The sequence below is a fragment of the Pleurodeles waltl genome, unplaced genomic scaffold, assembly GCF_031143425.1.
Source record: "Pleurodeles waltl isolate 20211129_DDA unplaced genomic scaffold, aPleWal1.hap1.20221129 scaffold_91, whole genome shotgun sequence".
In the NCBI taxonomy this organism is placed as follows: Eukaryota; Metazoa; Chordata; class Amphibia; order Caudata; family Salamandridae; genus Pleurodeles; species Pleurodeles waltl.
In genome coordinates, this window is record NW_027150403.1 from 731,396 (window position 1) to 739,751 (window position 8,356).

The 8,356-nt window shown below is 48.5% G+C and overlaps 1 non-coding gene across 1 annotated transcript; it reads left to right on the forward strand.

Moving 5' to 3' along the window:
* The first annotated feature begins 288 nt into the window (after positions 1-288).
* On the forward strand, positions 289-360 carry TRNAP-UGG (transfer RNA proline (anticodon UGG)). Its single transcript has one exon. It is a non-coding gene; the product is annotated as a tRNA-Pro (tRNA).
* Positions 361-8,356: the final 7,996 nt, after the last annotated feature.

Sequence of the window (8,356 nt, forward strand, 5' to 3'; positions counted from 1 at the left end):
TGCGCTGTATTCTACTAAATACGGCGCTTCCCTGCATTTTGAAAATGACGGAGCGTGGGGCTTGCAAATTTGGCAGAGCGTCGCGCTCAGTCATTTTCTTGTAAATCTGGGACAAAATGTCTAAAGGATAGAGGCTTTTTATGTCATGTTCGATGACGACCATGCAAATGACTCTAGTCATACTGCAGAAGAGAGCACCATGTGGCGTTTCTTGCTTTGGGATGTAGTCTCCCACTCTCTGCCACCAACCCTCGGAGCAGGGTGGGAGCCGTAGCGCTTCTGTCCCCAGGCTGGTTGGTCTAGGGGTATGATTCTCGCTTTGGGTGCGAGAGGTCCCGGGTTCAAGTCCCGGACGAGCCTATTTTAGCGGAAAACAATCAAATCCTGCTCAAAATACACAACCCCTCAACATTTCTCATTCCACTCGAAGCATTGTTGCGCAAAACATATTTTTTGCCTCAGGCGAAAAATGGATTACAATGCCTTGGCTTCCTTCCTGCTTGCTCTCAGTGCGCCCTGTGTGATGATTTCACAGGCTTGCGTTCCTGGCATTTAGGCATTAGATATTTGTCTGTCTATGCCCGCAGCTGTGACTTTTCAGGACGTCTGAGTGTATGCATGCTGGCTGACACCGGTGCAATTTTCACACTTACCCCTCGCATTCTGAGCAACTGCTGATCAAGTATAGAGGAAATCGGGCAAACATATGAGAGGAACTGTGCTCCTTCAGTCAAGCCAGCAAGCTTGTTTCTGTAGTGTAGTGGTTATCACATTTGCCTCACACGCAAAAGGTCCCCGGTTCGACACTGGGCAGCAGTAGCTTTTGTGTTTGCTCACTAAAACCTCAGTCTCTCTCAATGCACACTTAGACAGAAATGACCTTTAAAAACTTGTGACCTGTGTAAAATGTGCTTTACTATTGCAGGACGATAAAAAGTTATCTGCATCCCTCGGTGGTCGTGCATGTGCCTTGTTTCTTGTTCTTTTTTTTTTTTTTTTCTTGGCCATGTTATATTGTGGGGCCTTTAAAGCTGTGACTTTGATAGGAACATTGCAAGCGGCAGCTTCAACAAGTGCAGACTGAAGAGTCAGACCTGCACAATGTTTTGGCTGTCAGGATGGCCGAGTGGTCTAAGGTGCCAGACTCAAGAGAGCTTGATCTTCAGTGAAGCTGAGCCTTCTGGTCTCTTCGTGGAGGCGTGGGTTCAAATCCCAGTCCTAACAGGTGTGTTTTCTTCCCTTAAATCTTGCTCTGCTTGCACAGCCAGCTCCTCACACCACTATCTTTGGAAGCTGCTGTGGCATGTGAGGAGAAATCCACCAACCCATCGGCTGGGCCCTCAATCAAAATTCTGTGTATTACTGGAAGGGGCCTCTCAGGCACACCTTCTGTTAGAGCTGCACTTTATGACAGTAAATACCATGCTGGTTTCTACTTAAGCAGTTGATTCTATCGTTTGAAGTGAGTCTCTCCTGCCACCTTTTGGGCAAAGAAGACACTGCCCCTGCAACAACACAGGCAGACAAGCTCAAACTGGGTTTCTTGGTTAGGTGGGCGGAGCATATTGGCAATGGTGCCTCCTCGTGACTTGCAATTTACATGAAGAAGACAGAGAGGCAGCTGGGAGTAGGCAGTACCCATGAACCCCTGAAATCTGTCTTGCGACTTGCACACAATTCTGAAATGAGGCGGGGGAAAGGAGGTGATTTCCCCATCAAGGGCCATTCCGGGAAATCAGCCACCCCGCGTCTCCCATGTGAGTGTTTCAGGCCTATGAGCCACTACTATAAATCGAGCCTGATCGAGCAAGTGTGCTTGAATCCAAGAGGCATGTTTCTCTGGCTCAAGAGCTAGCAGGCCCTTCAGTGCTTCTGGTCTGGAAGTCTAAGGTGCAAGGGTCCAGGACTTGCAGAGGGTTACAACTACCAGAAAGGGTCTGTTTTTCACATCAGTGCCCTAATTCAGCTCACTGGCACAGGGCATCTTGACTACCTCTTTCCTTGCTAGAGACAAACAAAAAATCCTTGACAGAAAACATCAATTGCTATGGCACGCTTAGAGAGAGAGCCTCCGAATGGCCCTGCTTTTCTGAAAGACGCTTCAGAAGATGTATCAAATGCCTCTGCAGCAGCAGTCTAGTTGGTATAGGGGTATGATTCTCGCTTCGGGTGTGAGAGGACCTTGGTTCAAATCCCAGACAAACCCTTACCTTTATAGGTTCAGTCTGTGTTTTAAACAGGAGTATTTCTGCTTTTCACTCTTGTAAGATGTCATGTTGCAATGCAATACATGCTTTATACCTGCGTTGAGACGGTTCAGCATCATGAAGGTATGCGAGATTTCTTTGCAACTGCTTTTCTGTGCTGGAGCAGCAGTGCTCATATGAACATTAAATACACAGTGCTTCTCCATGGTAATTTCGGGTCCAGTTCTGAAATCACCTCTTGGAATGAAAGTGATGCCAGTTCCTTTCTTCCAAGGCAAGAGATCGTGTTCCGGAAGGCTCAGCTTTGAGCGTCATGAACATTGGCCCTCAGTCCTTGCATCCCAGTCCAATGCAGAGCCACATAAAGCAAGCAGGTGTGTCTGTTTCCATAGTGTGGTGGTTCCAGTACAATGCATAGCCACATGAAGCAAGCCGGCAAGTGTGTCTGTTTGTGTAGTGTAGTGGTTATCATGCGCACCTAACATGCAAAAGGTCCTTGGTTCGAAGCCAAGCAAATACAGCAAGTCGCTGTGCTTTTTCCCAGTATTTGCATTTCCTGACTCAGCTGACAGGCAAGCTGAGATAAAAGAGACTGTGTCTATCCCTCACCATCGTGAGGTACTACGCTCCTGGGGCATCTGTCACAGCTCACCAAGAGGAGTTGCGCCAGCTTACGTCAGTCAGTTGCTCACTGTTTGACCTTTGCATTGAAGCCTGAGCGTACCGCATTCAAGCCAGCCAAGGAAGGAAGGTATGAGAGCAAAAATAGCTTTCCTGCCCTCACCAAGAACACACACCTTGAGCAAATAATGTGCCAGACTTACAAGGCCCAATCGCCAACGGAGCATCACTTTTAGTGACGCCCCGGTGGCACTATGCACTGCGCGGTATTTAAAAGATGGCGTTCAGCCACTTTTTGTGGCTTAACACCATCTTGTAAATACGGCACCTTAGCATTCAGCGCTTTCCCTGGAAGGGGCGTGCAATGGGTGTTGCTGTGAGTGTGCCACAGCAACACCATAGCATTTTAATGCTGCTCCAGATTTAGGAGTTGTCGTAAATCTGCGTCAGCGCCAAAATCCAACGCCATCCCAGGGGTATCGTTAGAGTGGCGCACTGAGGAGAAATGTTTTCATTTCTCCTCGTTTTTTCTCTTTCTATGTGTGCTGCATTCTGCAGCACACATAGAAGTAAGAGCAAATCACAATTGAAGATTTTTCTTTTGGCCAGGAAGGTGTCCCTTCCTGCACAAAAACAATTTCCCCCTCAACGCAGTCATCCTTGTACCATGGTGCAAGAACGGCTGCGTTGGCGCTCAGCAGCTAATTTAGAGCTGGCGCAGAGGGAAGCACAGGGGTGCGCTGTATTCTACTAAATACGGCGCTTCCCTGCATTTTGAAAATGACGGAGCGTGGGGCTTGCAAATTTGGCACAGCGTCGCGCTCAGTCATTTTCTTGTAAATCTGGGACAAAATGTCTAAAGGATAGAGGCTTTTTATGTCATGTTCGATGACGACCATGCAAATGACTCTAGTCATACTGCAGAAGAGAGCACCATGTGGCGTTTCTTGCTTTGGGATGTAGTCTCCCACTCTCTGCCACCAACCCTCGGAGCAGGGTGGGAGCCGTAGCGTTTCTGTCCCCAGGCTGGTTGGTCTAGGGGTATGATTCTCGCTTTGGGTGCGAGAGGTCCTGGTTTCAAATCCCGGACGAGCCCATTTTAGCGGAAAACAATCAAATCCTGCTCAAAATACACAACCCCTCAACATTTCTCATTCCACTCGAAGCATTGTTGCGCAAAACATATTTTTTGCCTCAGGCGAAAAATGGATTACAATGCCTTGGCTTCCTTCCTGCTTGCTCTCAGTGCGCCCTGTGTGATGATTTCACAGGCTTGCGTTAATGGCATTTAGGCATCAGATATTTGTCTGTCTCTGCCCGCAGCTGTGACTTTTCAGGACGTCTGAGTGTATGCATGCTGGCTGACACCGCTGCAATTTTCACACTTACCCCTCGCATTCTGAGCAACTGCTGATCAAGTATAGAGGAAATCGGGCAAACATATGAGAGGAACTGTGCTCCTTCAATCAAGCCAGCAAGCTTGTTTCTGTAGTGTAGTGGTTATCACATTTGCCTCACACGCAAAAGGTCCCCGGTTCGACACTGGGCAGCAGTAGCTTTTGTGTTTGCTCACTAAAACCTCAGTCTCTCTCAATGCACACCTAGACAGAAATGACCTTTAAAAACTAGTGACCTGTGTAAAATGTGCTTTACTATTGCAGGACGATAAAAAGTTATCTGCATCCCTCGGTGGTCGTGCATGTGCCTTGTTTCTTGTTCTGTTTTTTTTTTTTTCTTGGCCATGTTATATTGTGGGGCCTTTAAAGCTGTGACTTTGATAGGAACATTGCAAGTGGCAGCATCAACAAGTGCAGACTGAAGAGTCAGACCTGCACAATGTTTTGGCTGTCAGGATGGCCGAGTGGTCTAAGGTGCCAGACTCAAGAGAGCTTGATCTTCAGTGAAGCTGAGCCTTCTGGTCTCTTCATGGAGGCGTGTGTTCAAATCCCACTCTTAACAGGTGTGTTTTCTTCCCTTAAATCTTGCTCTGCTTGCACAGCCAGCTCCTCACACCACTATCTTTGGAAGCTGCTGTGGCATGTGAGGAGAAATCCACCAACCCATCGGCTGGGCCCTCAATCAAAATTCTGTGTATTACTGGAAGGGGCATCTCAGGCACACCTTCTGTTAGAGCTTCACTTTATGACAGTAACTACCATGCTGGTTTCTACTTAAGCAGTTGATTCTATCGTTTGAAGTGAGTCTCTCCTGCCACCTTTTGGGCAAAGAAGACACTGCCCCTGCAACAACACAGGCAGACAAGCTCAAACTGGGGGCATATTTATACTCCGTTTGCGCCGAATAAGCGTCGTTTTTTTCGACGCAAATTCGGCGCAAAACTAACGCCATATTTATACTTTGGCGTTAGACGCGTCTAGCGCCAAAGTAGGAGTAAAGAGCGTCATTTTTTTGCGTGAACGCCTTCCTTGCGTTAATGAGATGCAAGGTAGGCGTTCCCGTCCAAAAAAATGTCTGCAACGCAAATGCGTCGTATTTATACTCCCGGGCAAAAATCACGCCCGGGAGTGGTCGGGGCAAAAAACCCCGCATTTGCGCCTCTTTTTAACGCCTGGGTCAGGGCAGGCGTTAAGGGACCTGTGGGCTCAAAATGAGCCCACAGCTGCCCTCCCATGCCCCCAGGGACCCCCCCTGCCACCCTTGCCCACCCCAGGAGGACACCCTGGAGGGACCCACCCCAGGGACATTCAGGTAATTTCAGGTAAGTACAAAAAAAATATATATATATATTTTTTTTGGCATAGGGGGGCCTGATTTGTGCCCCCCTACATGCCACAATGCCCAATGACCATGCCCAGGGGACATAAGTCCCCTGGGCATGGCCATTGGGCATGGGGGCATGACTCCTGTCTTTACTAAGACAGGAGTCATTTCAATGGCGTCTGGGCGTCGTTAAAAATAGCGCAAATCGAGTGGAGGCGATTTTTTGCGTCAACCTGACTTGCACCATTTTTAAGACGCCCTAGCGCCATTTTTCCCAACGCCGGCGCTGCCTGGTGTACGTGGTTTTTTTCCACGCACACCAGGCAGCGCCGGTCTGCTTGCGCCGGCTAACGCCATTCAATAAATATGGCGCCCGCATGGCGCTTCAGAATGACGTTAGCCGGCGCAAAATTTTTTGACGCTAAACTGCGTTAGCGCAGTTTAGCGTCAAAAAGTATAAATACGGGCCTGGGTTTCTTGGTTAGGTGGGCGGAGCATATTGGCAATGGTGCCTCCTCGTGACTTGCAATTTACATGAAGAAGACAGAGAGGCAGCTGGGAGTAGGCAGTACCCATGAACCCCTGAACACTGTCTTGCGACTTGCACACAATTCTGAAATGAGGCGGGGGAAAGGAGGTGATTTCCCCATCAAAGGCCATTCCGGGAAATCAGCCACCCCGCGTCTCCCAGGTGAGTGTTTCAGGCCTATGAGCCACTACTATAAATCTCACCTGATCGAGCCTGATTGAGCGCTGAGCGAGCAAGTGTGCTTGAATCCAAGAGGCATGCTTCTGTGGCTCAAGAGCTAGCAGGCCCTTCAGTGCTTCTGGTCTGAAATTCTAAGTTGCAAGGGTCCAGGACTTGCAGAGGGTTACAACTACCAGAAAGGGTCTGCTTTTCACATCAGTGCCCTAGTTCAGCTCACTGGCACAGGGCATCTTGACTATCTCTTTCCTTGCTAGAGACAAACAAAAAATCCTTGACAGAAAACATCAATTGCTATGGCACGCTTAGAGAGAGAGCCTCCGAATGGCCCGGCTTTTCTGAAAGACGCTTCAGAAGATGTTTCAAATGCCTCTGCAGCAGCAGTCTAGTTGGTATAGGGGTATGATTCTCGCTTCGGTTGTGAGAGGACCTTGGTTCAAATCCCAGACAAACCCTTACCTTTATAGGTTCAGTCTGTGTTTTAAACAGGAGTATTTCTGCTTTTCACTCTTGTAAGATGTCATGTTGCAATGCAATACATGCTTTATACCTGCGTTGAGACGGTTCAGCATCATGAAGGTATGCGAGATTTCTTTGCAACTGCTTTTCTGTGCTGGAGCAGCAGTGCTCATAGGAACATTAAATCCACAGTGCTTCTCCATGGTAATTTCGGGTCCAGTTCTGAAATCACCTCTTGGAATGAAAGTGATGCCAGTTCCTTTCTTCCAAGGCAAGAGATCGTGTTCCGGAAGGCTCAGCTTTGAGCGTCATGAACATTGGCCCTCAGTCCTTGCATCCCAGTCCAATGCAGAGCCACATAAAGCAAGCAGGTGTGTCTGTTTCCATAGTGTGGTGGTTCCAGTACAATGCATAGCCACATGAAGCAAGCCGGCAAATGTGTCTGTTTGTGTAGTGTAGTGGTTATCATGCGCACCTCACATGCAAAAGGTCCCTGGTTCGAAGCCAAGCAAATACAGCAAGTCGCTGGGCTTTTTTCCAGTATTTGCATTTCCTGACTCAGCTGACAGGCAAGCTGAGATAAAAGAGACTGTGTCTATCCCTCACCATCGTGAGGTACTACGCTCCTGGGGCATCTGTCACAGCTCACCAAGAGGAATTGCGCCAGCTTACGTCAGTCAGTTGCTCACTGTTTGACCTTTGCATTGAAGCCTGAGCCTACCGCATTCAAGCCAGCCAAGGAAGGAAGGTATGAGAGCGAAAATAGCTTTCCTGCCCTCACCAAGAACACACACCTTGAGCAAATAATGTGCCAGTCTTACAAGGCCCAATCGCCAACGGAGCATCACTTTTAGTGGCGCCCCGGTGGCACTATGCACTGCGCGGTATTTACAAGATGGCGTTCAGCCACTTTTTGTGGCTTAACACCATCTTGTAAATACGGCACCTTAGCATTCAGCGCTTTCCCTGGAAGGGGCGTGCAATGGGTGTTGCTGTGAGAGTGCCACAGCAACACCATAGCATTTTAATGCTGCTCCAGATTTAGGAGTTGTCGTAAATCTGCGTCAGCGCCAAAATCCAACGCCATCCCAGGGGTATCGTTAGAGTGGCGCACTGAGGAGAAATGTTTTCATTTCTCCTCGTTTTTTCACTTTCTATGTGTGCTGCATTCTGCAGCACACATAGAAGTAAGAGCAAATTACCATTGAAGATTTTTCTTTTGGCCAGGAAGGTGTCCCTTCCTGCACAAAAACAATTTCCCCCTCAACGCAGTCATCCTTGTACCATGGTGCAAGAACGGCTGCGTTGGCGCTCAGCAGCTAATTTAGAGCTGGCGCAGGGGGAAGCACAGGGGTGCGCTGTATTCTACTAAATACGGCGCTTCCCTGCATTTTGAAAATGACGGAGCGTGGGGCTTGCAAATTTGGCAGAGCGTCGCGCTCAGTCATTTTCTTGTAAATCTGGGACAAAATGTCTAAAGGATAGAGGCTTTTTATGTCATGTTCGATGACGACCATGCAAATGACTCTAGTCATACTGCAGAAGAGAGCACCATGTGGCGTTTCTTGCTTTGGGATGTAGTCTCCCACTCTCTGCCACCAACCCTCGGAGCAGGGTGGGAGCCGTAGCGCTTCTGTCCCCA